Raw genomic sequence first — 16872 nt, forward strand, 5'->3', positions numbered from 1 at the left:
CACATAATGACACTTTATCTCAATTTTTGCACATTTTGTATAGTTGTTAAGTAAAATATGTACCCATACTCTATTTTATTTTTAGTTTGACTGCTGACAACTTATGGCTTATTCTTGCCTCTTCTCCATCTGACACACAGGAGAAATCTGACAAGAAATCAGGGTTTTGTCTTCAGATGTCATTGGGAGATTGAAATCACACAAGCCCCTGGAAGCAGAATTCATTCCCTCCACAATCACCTTGAAAATAATAAAGCACAAAGGCAGTCTCCTTTCCTGACTCCATCAAAGCAGGTCTGACCTGCTGAAGGGCCTTCCCTGTGCTTCCCAGAGCTTTGAACTGTGTGCATAATAAACATCCCATGTCCCCTTGGGTGTGTATTTTTCATCAGCCTGGACATGTGAACCAAGCTTCTGTGGGTCCCTATGCCTCTGCCTGGTGTCACCTACTCTTAGTGCTATGAGAATGATGACAAGTCAATGATTGTAACCACCACAGGTTCATCTCAAGCTTTCGGGTCATACACATCTGGTGTCTGCTGTCCAACACAATAATGTCCTGCTGCTAGCTGGGATCCTGAGCTGTGTGGGGTTGAGCTGCACTGTTGAGTCAGCAGAGCCTCTGGTTGGATTTAGCTGACTTGGTTCAGAAGATTTGATCATTAATTGGTACTTGGCACAAAAGCATCTGAAATAGACTCTCTGACATTTGTCCATTTGAAGAAGTTGTCTCTGTTTACAACAGACTTTTCTAACTCAGAGACTTCATAGGTAAGTGCAGAATCAGGAATCAAGAGTTTCCCTGAGGGAAACTGACATGCAGAAGAAACCATACAGGAAACCAGCCCAAATCTCCAACTGCACCTGCTGCTGGGATGGTCCTTCTGTTTAGGGACCCTGAGCACCCACTGGTGGTCACAGCCTCTGCTGCAGAAAGGTTTGTGTCTGGGCTCACACTGACTTCCTCTCACTGTGTGTCCCTTGCACAGTAATGCATGGCCATGTCCTCAGCTCTCAGACTGCTGAGCTCCATGTAGGCTGTGTTCGTGGATGTGTCTCTGGTCATGGAGACTCTGCCTTGGAACTTCTGTGTGTATTTTGTGTTTCCATTGTTAGGGTAAAAGCACCCCATCCACTCATGCCCCTGTCCTGGGGTCTGTTGCACCCAGTGCATCCAGTAGCTGGTGAAGGTGTATCCAGAAGCCTTGCAGGAGACCTTCACGGAGGCCCCAGGCTTCCTCACCTCAGCCCCAGACTGCACCAGCTGCACCTGGGAGTGGACACCTGTGGGGAGGAGACAGGAGTGGGTAGAAATCCCCCTTGACTCTGCCTTGTCCCCTCCTCAACCCAGGGACTGGGGTGTTCCTTACCTGTAGCCATGGCCACCAGGAGGAGGGTTCTCCAGCTTCTGTCCATGGTGAGGAGCTGTGCTGTGAGCACTTCTGTAGGGGAGGGTGTGGCTGTGGGTGATGCCCTCAGGGCAAAGACACCATATTTAACCTAGTCTACCCCCTCTCTTTTGCATATTCATGAGGCAGAGTATTTTATCTCTGAGGTCTTAACCCCACCTGAGAGAAGATGGATGACACAGGGAACATGCTCAGTGGTAGACTGAGTCTCCAGGTCCTCATTTTTTTTTTTAAATTGTATCGTCATTGTAGAAGGTATTACATATGTCCCCTTTTATCTCCCAATGACCTCTTCTAGCCCACCTCACCCCCCTGCCCAATGCCTTCACCAGCCTATTGTCTCTGTCCATGAGTTATACATATATGCATAGGAGTTCTTTGGTTGATCTCTCCCCACCCTCCCACCCTCCCCCATCTTCCTCCTGAGATTCCACAATCTGTTCCAAGCTTCTAAGTCTCTGGGTCCATTTTGTTCATCAGTTTATTTTGTTCATTAGATTCCATATATGAGTGAGATCCTGTGATACTTGTCTTTCTCTGACAGACTTATTTCACTTAGCCTGATACTCTCCAGGTCCCTCCATGCTGTCTAAAGGGCAAGAGATCCTTCTTTTTTATGGATGTATTGTAGGCCTGGTATACAAAATTCATGCGTGGGGTGGGGGGAGGGGGCGTGGGTGTCCTAGGCTGCCATTTTGGGCCTTTCCTTCCCCTGGCTGACAGCAGCTTGCCCAGCTCCCCTGCTGACACTGCTTGCCATCTGTGCAACATTGCTCCCCTCCCCCTGGGCAGGCATGGGGTGCCATCGCTTGGCTGACCGGGGCCTCCCTCAGATTTTTTATCCACTCGTCTACTGATGGTCTCTAGGGCTGTTTCCAACTCTTAGCTATTGTAAATTGTGCTGCTATGAACACAGGGGTGCAGACATTCCTTCTGATTGATGTTTCTAGTCCTTTAGGATATATTTCTATAAGTGGGATCACTGGGTTAAATGGCAGTTTCATAGTTAATTTTTGAAGAAAAAACATGGTGTTTTCCATAATGGCTGCACCAGTCTCCATTCCCACTAGCATTGTACCTGGGTTCACTTTTCTCCACATCCTCGAGTGCTCCACACACAACGTGTTGGTTTGTTTATGATCATCATTCTAACAGGTGTGGGGTGATACCTCTTTCTCTTTTAAATTTGCATCTCTTGGATAATTAGTGACTTGAGCATTTTCTCATATGTCTCTTGGTCATATGTATGTTCCCTTTGGGGAAGTGTTAATTTAGGTCCTTTGCCCATATTTTAATTGATTTGTTTGTTTTCCTTTTGTTAAGTTGTATGAGTTCCTTATAAATTTGAATATTAACCCTTTATCAGATGTATCCTTGCCAAATATGTTCTCCCATACAGTGGGCTCCCTTTTCATTTTGTTGATGGTTTCTTTTGCTGTGCAGAAGCTTTTTATGTTGATACACCCCATTTATTAATTTTCTACTTAGTTTCTTTTGCCCTAGGACAGTGGTTGGCAAACTCATTAGTCAACAGAGCCAAATATCAACAGTATGACGATTGAAATTTCTTTTGAGAGCCAAATTTTTTAAACTTAAACTATATAGGTAGGTACATTGTTATTAACTTAATTAGGGTCCTCCTAAGGCTTAGGAAGAACCACACTCAAGGGGCCAAAGAGCCGCATGTGGCTCGCGAGCAGCATTTTGCCGACCACGGCCCTAGGAGATATACCTGTAAACATATTGCTATGAGAGATGTCTGAGATTTTGCTGCCTATGGTTTCTTCTAGGATTTTTATAGTTTCCCAACTTACATTTCAGTTGTTAAGCATTTTAAGTTATTTCCTGTGTATGGTGTAAGTTGGTGGTCTATTTTCATTTGTTTTTGCATGTATCTGTCCAATATACCCCCACAGCATTTATTGAAAAGTCTGTCTTGACTCCATTGTAAGTTCTTGTTTCCTTTGTCAAATATTAAATGTGTGTAATGGTTTGGGTCCATTTCTGGGTTCTCTATTCTGTTCCATTGGTCAATATGCCTGTTCTTTTCCAAGCACCAGGTTGTTTTGATTACGGTGGCTTTGTACTACAACTTCGTATCTAGAATTGTGACCCCTCCAACTTTGTTCTTCTTTCTCAAAATTGTTGTAGCTATTTGGGGTGTTTTTTGTTCCATAGAAATTTTTTGAGTGTTTGTTTTAGCCCTGTGAAACATGCTGTTGTTATTTTAATAGGGGTTGCATTACTTGTGTAGATTGCCTTTGGTAACATGGACATTTTACTGATGTTAATTCTACCAATTCATGGACACTGTATATTCTTACATTTTTTTTATATCTTACTCTATCTCTTTTTTCAAAGTCATGTAGTTTCCTCAATACAAGTCTTTTACCTCCTGGGTTAAGTTTATTTCTAAGTATCTTATTTTTTTTGTTGAAATGGTAAATGAGATTGTTTGTTTAGTTTCTCTTTCTCACAATTCAATACGTTTCCACAAGTACATCAGGGAGGCTCCAGGGCTTCAGCTTGGTGATGTGCTGCAGTTCTCCTTTGCGATTGAAGAATTCCCAAGAGTATTTTCCAGATAGAGCAAAGTGCCCTGGGATACTGCATAGCAGCTCTATGATATGGCCTATGTGGTCTTCCTCTCTGGAATAGTCCTCTCCAGAACGCGGTTCAAACAACTAATCTCCCGTTGCCAGCTCAAATGCCATACACACCATGCTCCAGATGTCAGCAGGTGTGCTTTAACCTGCTCCTATTAAAACCTCCATGTATCTGTACTGACATGTCTGAATGTCTTCTGTGAAGTGTTTATGCACCCAACAAGCATCTCACAGGTCAGCAGTCTTAACTCTAACTTTATCAGTGTTCCGTGGATCCAGGGGATTCACCAGTAAGTTTGCTGTCTGTGTTTTGTTTGTTGGAGGCTGAAACCATCCTGCTCTTGTCTTGAGATGGGCTGCTTTCCTCCTGCTCAGTGAGCGGGATTCCTCAGAAAGTGCAGAGCCACAAGCCACAGGTTCTAAGGGCCCAGAGGACAATGAGGTGGAAAATTCTGGAAACTGTGACTTGGGAATTTTATGCTGTCCACTTGGCAATTTACCATTGAATTGTTCACAGGAGCGGGTATACGTGTAATCACTTTCTGCTTTTTTCTCATCAAGGTTATACTCCTTGGGGTTTGGGCAATCTTCTTCATCATCGTCTTCATCATCCAGCTGCTGCTCCAGCAGGAACGGGCCATTCCCAATGTGGTTATTGGTTTCAGGTGATTCTACCAGGTGGGGTCTATCTTCTCGAGCTCCTTTTCACCATCGTCTTTATCCTGCTCAATGTTTTCTTTCTCAGCATCTTCTTTCTCTTCCTGGTCTTCAGCTTCACTGTTGTTAAGCACAGGCTCTCCCTAAGCAGCCTCTAGTGCTTCTGTTTTTAATTTCACCTCTGGGTGGTATTCATCATCTTTCTCATTGGAAGGTATGGCTGATGTGACATTTTCTTCTATTATTTTCCTTATGGCTTCACACTCCAATTCTTCCAAAAAGCAGGTGCTTTTCCAGTAACTCAGCCTGCCTTTTCTGCTGCTTTTTGTTTTTAGAAATTTTTCCTATAGGTTTATGCTGTGGCACCGTACTCACTGCAGTCCCTGAAGGAGGAGGAGCAGCGGCTTTCTGCCACTGCGTGGCCTCAGCTGCCATTCTTCTCACGTGTGCATCATCACACACATCAAGATGCCCCCTGGTGTGATGTCAGTATGAATGATCTTGCATTTACTGTATAGATAATCTATCCCTTGGAGTACCTGTCAAATGATACTCCTCACACAATGTAAAGGAAGGCCTTGATAGTTGGACTTGATAATCCATTTGAGGAGATGGTGGCCAAGCACTTCGAAGACCATGCAGACATGGATTCCATTCATACCTGAAATCTTGAAGTCATCAATGAGCTGTACTACCATGTCTTTACTTGGGTCACTGGGATCATTTTCTAGAACACATTTAAGCAATTTTATTTAATCCAAGGCTGTCTCCGTATAATGCTGGGCAATTTTTTCAACTTTCACTGCAACAAATTTTTCCCCTGCATGTCCCAGCACAGCTAGACAGTAGAGAAGTGTCCCAATCCTAGCTTCTGGAAGAACTAAGGGAACATTCTGTGGAGGCTCCAGCCTTTCTGAAGAGGACAACTTCTCAGAGTTAACTGACATCAGCAGCTCAATCTTCTGCTTGATTTCATTTCCTTTACTCAGTCTGCACGACAGTTTATTATCCACCATAGTATTCCCAGTAGTCACTCATTTTTATTTTTTCAGATTCTTTTCTTTCAGCCTCTGCTTTCAGGCCTGAATGTCCAGCGCTTTCCTGGAGCTCATCCGGACACAGGGGAAGCGGAAAGGCAGCCATTTCTGACTCTCTGAAAAGCCTGCCCTGCTTGCAATAGATGTGTCTGTGATGTGATAAACCTTTCCAAGGGCCCTCTGTGTGGGGGACATCATCAGCCTAAACACCATTCCAAAGTACGGTGGGTCCCTCTACATCCTCCTGATGGTGTCACCTGCTATTGGTGCTATACACATGATGACAAGTGAATGAACTTCACAAAAAGGTCCTTTTTCACTAACCTTGGGGTCACACTCCTCTGAAGCCTTCTGTCCAGCACACTCGTGCCCTGCTGTTGGCTAATTGGGACCTGAGCTTTGTGGGGATGAGCTGCACAGTCAAGTTAGTGGAGCCTCTGTTTAGATTTAGGAAACATGAGTCAGAAGATTAGATCATTAATTGTCATTTTAGCACAAGTGTGTCTAAAAGAGACTCTCTGCCTTTTGTCCACATGAGAAAGTTGTCTCTGATTACAACAGACCTTTCTAACTCAGAGACATCAGAGGTCAGTGCAGAGTCAGGAATCCAGAGGTTCCCTGAGGGAAACTGTGACATGAAGAGGAAACCACATAGAAACCAGCTCAAAACTCCCTCCCACTGCACCTGCCTCTGGGATGGTCCTTGGTTCAGGGACCCTGAGGGACCCCTAGTGGTTTGTTTGTGTCTGGGTTCACAGTGACTTCCGCTCACTTTGTGTCTTGCACAGAAATACACCATGGCCATGTCATCGGCTCTCAGGCTGTTCATTTGCAGATACAGAGTGTCCTTGGCATTGTCTCTGGAGATGGTGAATTGGCCCTTCACAGAGTCTGCATAGTATGTGTTGCCACCACTCCAATTAATGAGTGATGCCCACTCTAGCCCCTTCCCTGGAGGACCCAGTGCATGCCATAGTCATCTAAGGTGAATCCAGAGGCTGCACAGGAGAGTCATAGAGACCCCCAAGGCTGCACAAAGCCTCCCCCAGACTCCACCAGCTGCATCTCACACTGGGCACCTGCAAACACAAAGATGTCCTGGTCAGGGAACGCTCACACATCCACTGTTTTTCTCACTTATGTTCACTCACATACACAGTGTCTATCATTCTCCATAAGTTATCTCTAAAAACAGCCACAAGGAAAACCCAGATGAGCCCAAACCCCATGGTGAGTAGTCTGTGTTCAGTCCTGGCCAGGGTATGGGAACACCTGGGGATCCCAGGGCTGGGCTCCTGTCCCAGAGCTGCAGGGTCAGGGCTGGGCTGGTTTTTATGAGCAGAGGGGACCTATTTGCATGTCCTCGTACTATATAGAGAGAATAGGGGTTGGATTCTGACATAAAGGACATAGTCCCAGAGTGGGATTTGTACAAAGGTGCTGTCTGTTATAAATTACTCTGACATCCAAGCCTGTGCCCTCTCATAGGACCCAACTGCTCAGAAGATCCATACAAACACACAGGAGAGAAAATTCACACACAAAGAGAAGGTTTAAAATGAGGAGTCTAGAACCTGCGCAGGAGCGGCGTGGTACTCCGGCTTTGAGGGAGCGCTCCCCGACGTGCTGAGGACAATTCAACAATGAAGAAGACAACTTAATTCTTGTCTCCAGGAGCTCACAATCTAGCAATGAAGATAAACATGGAGTCCTAATTTGGTGCTTTTTTCACTATACCATAACACCTCTCTTGGACCTCTTAAGAGAGGAAAGGAGAGGGATAGAGAGTTAGAAACATAGATGAGAAGCAGCGCGACTACTTCATGAACTCAGAGGAGACCAGCTTCCCTCCACGGAAAGATCCAAGCAACAGCGGCCTCCTGATCACCACACGCTCTGCCTGGGGAACAGTTGCTGTGTGTGAAGCCTTCCTCCACCAGCCAGAAGAGCCACCACAGCTGTGAACAGCACCCACCAGAGGCCCTGCTATCAATGGAGGAGCCGCTGCTAACACAACCGCCCAAGGAGCAACCACAGGCCGAGGAGCCACTGCCACCCAGGGAGCAGCCACTGCCACCCAGGGTCCAGCCACTGAACGACTCAACAACTAGTCATGTCAGTGAGATCAAACATGGGTAGACAAAGAAACCCCCAAAGGAAAGAAAAGGAGGACTCACCAGAAAAGCAGCTAAGTGAGACAGAGATATGCAACATGACCGAAAAAGAATTCCGAATAAGGGTCCTAGAGTACATGCACCGGATGTGCAAGAAGCAAGAAGAAACAGATGAAAAGATCAATAACTTTTGCAAGGCCCAAGAAGAAATGAAGAGCGATATAGCTGCAATAAAAAACACCATTGAAAGTATCAACAGTAGACTGGGAGAAGCGGAGGACCGAATCAGTGAATTAGAAGACAAGGAAGCAAAGCACACTCAAACTGTACTGTAAATGGAGAAAAAATTTAAAAAACAGGAGGAGAGCCTAAGGGAGCTTTGGGACAACATGAAACGAAACAACATATGAATAATAGCGGTGCCAGAACAACAGAAAGATGAACATGGATTAGAAAACCTATTCGAAGAAATAATATCGGAAAACTTCCCTGAGGTGGGGAAGAAAAAAGTCATGCAAGCCCAGAGAGTCCCAAACAAGGTGAACCCGAAAAGACCCACACCAAGACACATCATAATTACCGTGGCAAATGTTCAGGACAAAGAGAGAATCTTACAGGCTGCAAGAGAGAGAAGGAAAGTTACATACAAGGGATCTCCCATTAGATTACCAAATGATTTCTCAACAGAAACACATCAGGCCAGAAAAGAATGGACGGAAATCTACAAAGTGATGCAAAGCAAAGGACTGAATCCAAGAATACTCTATCCAGCAAGGCTATCATTCAAAATTGAAGGGGAAATAAGAAGCTTCACAGACAAAAAAGGGCTAAGGGAGTTTATCACCACCAAGCCAGCCATGCAAGAAATGCTAAAGGGAGTGGTGCAAATAGAAGAAATAGCAACCTCAGAAAGAAAACAGAAAAACAAAAAGAAATGGCTACAAACAAGTACCTTTCAATAATAACTTTAAATGTAAACGGACTAAATGCTCCAACCAAAAGACATTGAGTGGCTGAATGGATAAAAAAACATGACCCATACATCTGCTGTCTACAAGAGACCCACCTCATTAGAAGGGACTCACACAGACTGAAAGTGAAGGGATGGAAAAATATCTTTCACGCAAATGGAAAGGAAAAGAAAGCTGGGGTAGCAATACTTGTATTGGACAAAATACATCTCAAAGTGAAGGCCATATCCAGAGATAAGGAAGGCCACTTCATAATACTAAAGGGATCAATACAACAAGAAGATATAACCCTGGTAAACATATACGCACCCAATGCAGGAGCACCCAAATTCATAAAAAAACTCCTGGAAGATATCAAAGGAGAAATCGACAACAATATAATCATAGTAGGGGACTTTAATACACCACTGGCATCACTGGATAAGTCCACTAGACAAACAATCAGCAAAGAAACAGCAATCCTAAATGACTCACTAGATCAGATGGACTTAATTGACATCTTCAGAACACTCCACCCCAAAGCCATGGAATATACATTCCTCTCAGGTGCTCATGGGACATATTCAAAAATAGACCACATATTGGGTCATAAGCAAAGTCTCCACAAATTCAAGAAGATTGAAATCATAAAAAGCATCTTCTCAGACCACGATGGCATAATGTTAGAAATAAACTACAATAAAAACAACCCCAAATACTCAAACACTTGGAAGCTGAATAGCATGTTATTAAATATTGATTGGGTTACCAATGAGATCAAAGAAGAAATTAAAAACATCCTGGACACTAATGACAATGAAAACACAACAATCCAAAACCTATGGGACACAATGAAAGCAGTCCTGAGAGGGAAGTTTATAGCTCTACAGGCCTATCTCAAAAAACAAGAAAAAATGGTAGTAAATAATCTAACTCTTCAACTCAAAGAATTAGAAAGAGAGCAACAAGAAAACCCCAGAGTGAGCAGAAGGAAGGAGATAATAAAGATTAGAGCAGAAATCAATGAAATAGAGACCAAAAAAACAATACAGAAAATCAATGAAACCAAGAGCTGGTTCTTTGAAAGGATAAACAAGATTGACAAACCCCTAGCCAGGCTCACCAAGAAGCAAAGAGAGAGGTCCCAAATAAACCAAATCAGAAACGATAGAGGCGAAATAACAACAGACCCCACAGAAATACAAATGATTGTTAAACAATACTACGGACAACTCTACTCCAACAAACTAGACAACCTGGAGGAAATGGAAAAATTCCTAGAAAAATACAACATTCCAAAACTCAATCAGGAAGAATCTAAAAATCTCAATAGGCCAATAACTATGGAAGAAATTGAAGCAGTCATCAAAAAGCTTCCAGCAAACAAAAGCCCAGGACCGGACAGCTTCTCAGGGGAGTTTTATCAAACTTTCAAGGAAGAACTAAAACCTATCCTCCTCAGACTACTACAAAAAATCCAATAGGAAGGAACACTTCCAAGCTCATTCTATGAAGCCAGCATCACCCTAATACCAAAACCAGGTAAAGACAACACAATGAAAGAGAATTACAGGCCAATATTCCTCATGAACATAGATGCCAAAATCCTCAACAAAATCTTAGCAAATGGGATCCAGCAGTACATCAGAAAGATCATACACCATGACCAAATAGGATTTATCCCAGGGATGCAAGGATGGTACAATATCCGCAAATCAATAAATGTGATACATCACATAAACAAATTAAAAAAAAAAACCACATAGTCATATCAATTGATGCAGAAAAATTATTTGACAAAATCCAACAACGATTTTTGATAAAAACTCTCAGCAAGGTGGGAATAGAATGATCATACCTCAACATAATAAAAGCCATATATGACAAGCTCACAGCCAACATCATACTCAATGGACAAAAACTAACACCAATTCCTCTAAGAACAGGAACAAGACAGGGATGCCCACTCTCACCACTTCTGTTCAACATAGTACTGGAAGTATTAGCCATTGCAATTAGGCAAGAAGAAGAAACAAAAGGCATCCAAATTGGAAAAGAGGAAGTAAAACTGCCTTTATTTACAGATGACATGATATTATACATACAAAACCCTAAAGACTCCATCAAAAAACTACTAGACTTAATACATGAGTTTGGCAATGTAGCAGGATACCAAATTAACCCCAAGAAATCCGAGGCATTTCTATACATCAATAGTGAACTTTCAGAAAGAGAGATTATAAAAACAATCCCATTTACCATAGCACCAAAAAAATTAAGCTCCCTAGGAATAAACTTAACTAAAGAGGTAAAAGACCTCTACTCAGAAAACTACAGGACGTTGAAAAAAGAGATAGAGGAAGACATAAACAGATGGAAGAACATACCATGTTCATGGATTGGTAGAATCAACATCATTAAAATGTCCATACTACCCAAAGCAATCTATAAATTCAACGCACTTCCCATTAAAATACCAATGGCCTTCTTCAAAGATCTAGAACGAACTCTCCAAAAATTCAGCTGGAATACAAAAAGACCCCGAATAGCTGCAGCGATCCTGAGATAGAACAAAGTAGGTCGGATCTCAATGCCAGATATCAAGCTGTATTACAAAGCCACTGTTCTCAAAACTGCCTGGTACTGGCACAAGAACAGACATATAGATCAGTGGAATAGAATAGAGAGTCCCGAAATTAGCCTGAACCAATATGCTCAATTAATTTTTGACAAAGGAGGCATGAACATACAATGGAGTCAAGATAGTCTCTTCAATAAATGGTGTTGGGAAAATTGGACAGATACATGCAAGGAAATGAAACTAGAGCACCAACTTACACCATACACAAGAATAAACTCAAAATGGATAAAGGATTTAAATGTACGACAGGAAACCATAAAAATTCTAGAAGAATACAAAGGCAACAAAATCTCAGACATATGCCAAAGCAATTTCTTCACTGATACAGCTCCTAGGGCAGTTGAAACTAAAAAGAAAATGAACAAATGGGACTACATCAAAATAAAAAGCTTCTGCACAGCAAAAGAAACCATCAACAAAACAACAAGAAAACCCACTTCATGGGAAAACATATTTGCCAACGTCATATCTGATAAGGGCCTAATCTCCAAAATTTATAGGGAACTCATACAACTTAACAAAAAGAAGATAAACAATCCAATCAAAAAATGGGCAAAGGAGCTAAATAGACACCTCTCAAAAGAGGACATTCAGAAAGCCAAGAGACATATGAAAACATGCTCAAAGTCACTAATCATCCTAGAGATGCAAATCAAAACAACAATGAGGTACCATCTCACACCTGTCAGAATGGCCATCATCAAGAAATCAACAAACGACAAGTGCTGGAGAGGATGTGGAGAAAAGGGAACCCTCCTGCACTGCTGGTGGGAATGCAGACTGGTGCAGCCACTATGGAAGACAGTATGGAGTTTCCTCAAAAAGTTAAAAATGGAACTCCCATTTGACCCTGTGATCCCACTTCTAGGAATATATCCCAAGGAACCAGAAACACCAATTAGAAAGGATATATGCACCCCTATGTTCATAGCAGCACAATTCACCATAGCTAAGATCTGGAAACAGCCTAAGTGCCCATCAGTAGATGAATGGATTAGAAAACTGTGGTACATCTACATGATGGAATACTATTCTGCTGTAAAAAAGAAGGAACTCATACCATTTGCAACAGCATGGATGGAACTGGAGAGCATTATGCTAAGTGAAATAAGCCAGTCAATGAAGGAAAAACACCACATGATCTCACTCATTCATGGATAATAAAGACCATTACAAACTTTTGAACAATAATAGATACAGAGGCAGAGCTGCCTGAAACTGATTGTCAAACTGCAGTGGGAAGGCCAGGGAGGGTTGGGGGACAGGAGGGAGGGGGGTAAGAGATCAACGGAAGGACTTGTATGCATCTATATAAGCATAACTAATGGACATAAGCCACTGGGGGGTAAGGGAGGGCAGGGGTTTGTCAAGGGTGGGGGGGATAAAAAGGGCACTTATGTAATACCCTTTGTAATACTTTTAGCAAAAAGAAAAATAAAATAAAATAAAATAAAAATAAATAAAATGAGAGATGCTGTTGACAGACACTAGTAATATCACCCAAGAGAAATCAACCCTCACAATCTGAGAAAGAAGTAAAAGTCCAGGGGTTCATGTTCAGGAGATGGGGAGTTCCATCTGACTCTGTTTCCCCTACAAAGTGATCAGAGGATAAACTAAGACCAGAGTGTGAGCCTAGAGCCAGTGGACCAAGTGTTGGTGGAGAGAGGAGCATCTCTGTTGGTCCCTGGAAGCCAGAAGCATGAACTATAGAGACACAGACAGAGTTCCCAGGACCTATTCCTTCAGGGGCGTTTGGTGCTGGACGTGTAGCAGCTGCACTGCCTCCTTTGTGGTGTTTACTCTCTAGACTCTGTTGTAGATCCAGTTTCATACATTTGGATATAGAATTTTCATCATGACCAAGTGTGTTTAGATACGTTTTCGGTAATGGTTTAGTAATAGTTCGGTTGAAAATCTTGTTATTGGGATCCTGAAATCTGTATGTGACTCTTGGAACCACCATCACCATGTCCTGGCTCATCTTCAGTTCTCATGTCTGTGACCCATCCTGGGGTGTCCATAGACAGATGGAACTGTGAGATAGGTTCTGGTGGATGAAGGGGGGCAGCTGGGTTTTACAGGGTCTGCTTTGACACAGCTCATCCAGTAGCTACAGAACGTGAATCCAGAGGCTGCACAGGAGAGTCTCAGAGAACCCCCAGGCTACATCAAGCCTCCCCCAGACTCCACCAGCTGTACATCACTCTGGACACGTGCAAACACAAAGGCATCCTGGTCAGGAAACTCACATATCCTTGATGCTGTGGGAAGAGCTGGAGAGAGTTGGCAGGGCTCTGGCCATGGAGGTCAGGGTCTCGGACAGACCTAGGGAGAATGTGGACAGTGGATGGCAGCTTGGGAGTTTCCTTCCTTCTGAATTTTTGAAATATTTTTAGAACGAAAGGTGTTCGTTTTCCTTTAAATGTCTGGTGAGATTCACCTATGAAGTTATCTGGTCCAGGAATTTTCTTTGCTGGGAGGTTTTTGATTCCTGCTTCAACTTCATTAGATTAATTTGGTCTATTTAGATTTTCTGATTGTTCCTGATTCAGTTTTGAAAGGATATATGATTCTAGGAATTGAGCATTTTTGCCCATGTTGTCCAATATGTTGTCCAATATGTTGGCATATGGTTGTTTATAGTAATTTATTATTAACCTTTCTATTTCTATGGTATTTCTATGTTGTTCATTTGCAGATACAACATGTTCTTAGAGTTACCACTAGAGATGGTGAATCGGCCCTTCACAGAGGTGGCATAGTATGTGGTACTTCCATCACCATTAATGTATGAGACCAACTCTAGCCCCTTCCCTGGAGCCTGGTGGACACAGCTCATTCAGTAGCTACAGAACGTGAATCCAAAGGCTGCACAGGAGAGTCTCAGAGAACCCCCAGGCTACATCAAGCCTCGCCCAGACTCCACCAGCTGTACATCACATTGGACACCTGCAAACACAAAGGCATCCTGGTCAGGAAACTCACATATCCACTCTTTCTCTCACTCATGTCCACTCACATGCTTAGTGTCTCTTGTTCTCCATAAATTACCTCTTAAAATAGCCACAAGGAAAACCCAGCTAAGCCCCAACCCCATGGTGATTGGTCTGTGTTCAGTCCTGATCAGGGAATGGAAACACCTGGGGATCCTGGGGCTGGACTCCTGTTCCAGAGCTGCAGGGTCAGGGCTGGGCTGGTTTATATTGCATAGGGGGTCCCTATTTGCCTATCCTCTTGCTTTATAGAGAGCTTTGCGGTCGGATTATTATATAAAGGACAGTCGCAGAGTATGACAGGTCCAAGGGTGCTGTGTGTGTGAAGAATTACTCCCTATATCTGGGCCTGTGCTCTACCCAGTGGACCCAAAAGCTCCAGGACCTGTGTACAAAGACCCAGGAGAGAAAATTGTCACAAAAAGAAAAAAAGAAGAGCTTTAAAATGAGAGATGCCTTTGACAGTCTCCGTCACCACTAATGGCAAACAAGGGAAATCAACCCTCACAACCTGAGAAAGAAGTAAAAGTGTGGGAGGTTCATATTCAGGAGTCAGGTAGGTCCATCTGACACTGTTTCCCCTACAAAGTGATCAGAGGATAAACTAAGAAAATAGTGTGAGCCTAGAGCCAGTGGACCAAGTGTTGGGGGGAGAGGAGCATCTGTGTGTGTCCCGGGGAACCAGAAGCATGAACTATAGACACACAGACAGAGCTCCCAGGTCCTATTCCTTCAGGAGAGTTTGGTGCTGGATGTGTAGCAGCTGCACTGCCTCCTTTGTGATGTTTATTTTCTAGACTCCCTTTTAGATCCAGTTTCATACATTGGGATATAGAAGAATCTCAGTCATGACCAGCTGTGTTTAGAGGAAGATGTGGGTAATTATTTAGGAATAATTAAGTTACGTTCTGAAAATACTATTATTGGAAACCTGATGTCTGCATGTGACCCTTGAGACCGCTGTCACTATATCCCCACATGATGGGGGTCAACTGGAACCTGCACCTGACTCTGTGCCACATTGGAGAGGAAGCTACAGGGAACATGATGGGGGATTAACCAAGACCGAGGACACACACATCCAGGATTATTGTTTCATTAGGTTATCATCTCCTTGTTGTTTAGCCAGTTCGCGTTTTCTTCCCTCACTTTCCTCTGAAACAGCCCCATATATTTCCTAGAGTCATGAAGACATTTAGCTAAGAGTGTGCAGGTGCACAAGTCATTTGTGTGTTGGTTTTGTATCTTACATCTTTCCTGAATTCTAGTTCTATTAGCTTCTCATACAGTTTTTAGGATTTTGTATGTACAAGATCATGCCATCTGCATACAGATAAGGAGAAACATTTTAAGTTGCTTCTTTCTGATTTAGATATTTTAAATATCCTTTTCTTGCCTAATTATTCTCTGTTGTGATGTAAGAAGAAAAGCTTTGATATTTTCTCTGTGTAACATGATGTCACTTGTTGGCTTCTCCAATGTGACCTTTAGTATATTGAGATCCATCACTTCTACACCCAATCAGCGATGATTTTTAATTCTAAAGCGACTTTCAATTTTAAAGGCTTTATTTTATATCTATTTATATGATGGTATACTTTATCCTTCATTCTGTGGACGAGATGCATCACATTTTCTAACTTACATACCTTGAACCATCCATGCATGCTAGGCCAGTATCCCACTTGATCGTGGTAAATGATCCTTTCAGTGTGCTGTTAAGTTTCCTAGTATATTGTTGAGGATTTTTTCATGTATATCCATCAGAGATATTGACCTGCCATTTTGTATGCTTTTATTTGGCTTTTACATTACTGTAATTGTCACCTCAATAAATTTGTTTGGAAGTCTTGCCTCTTTCTTTAATTCTTGGGATAGCTCAAGAAGAGTTGATTAAAAAGTTATCAATTCTTATTTGACATTCTGGTAGAATTCACTCTTGAGTCCATTTGGTTCCATATAAATTTTTGGAGTGTTTATTCTAGCTCTGTGAAGCATGCTGTTGTTATTTTAATAGGGGTTGCATTACATCTGTAGATTGTCTTTGGTAACATGGACATTTTACTGATGTTAATTCTACCAATTCATGGACACTATATTTTTACATTTGTTTATATTTTACTCTATCTCTTTTTTCAAAGTCATGTAGTTTCCTCAATACAAGTCTTTTACCTCCTGGGTTAAGTTTATTTCTAAGTATCTTAATTTTTTTGTTGCAATGGTAAATGAGATTGCTTGTTTAGTTTCTCTTTCTCACAATTCATTATTGGTGTATAAAAATATCATCAATTTATTGGTGTTAATTTTGTATCCTGCCGTATTGCCAAATTCATTTATTAAATCTAGTAGATTTTTGGTGGAGTCTTTAGGGTTTTCTATGTACAATATCATATCACCTGCAAATATTGACAGTTTTACTTCCTCCTTTCCAATGTACTGTCTTCTTTCCTTTTCCAATTGTA

The 16872-nt window shown here is 42.3% G+C and overlaps 1 pseudogene; it reads right to left on the minus strand.

Moving 5' to 3' along the window:
• Nucleotides 1–967: 967 nt before the first annotated feature.
• On the minus strand, nucleotides 968–6514 carry LOC138999357 (SRSF protein kinase 2 pseudogene; annotated as a pseudogene).
• Between the last annotated feature and the right edge of the window lie 10358 nt (nucleotides 6515–16872).

Source organism: Myotis yumanensis, unplaced genomic scaffold (assembly GCF_028538775.1).
Source record: "Myotis yumanensis isolate MYYU_CA2020_CCGP unplaced genomic scaffold, mMyoYum1.0.hap1 SCAF_22, whole genome shotgun sequence".
NCBI lineage: Eukaryota > Metazoa > Chordata > Mammalia > Chiroptera > Vespertilionidae > Myotis > Myotis yumanensis.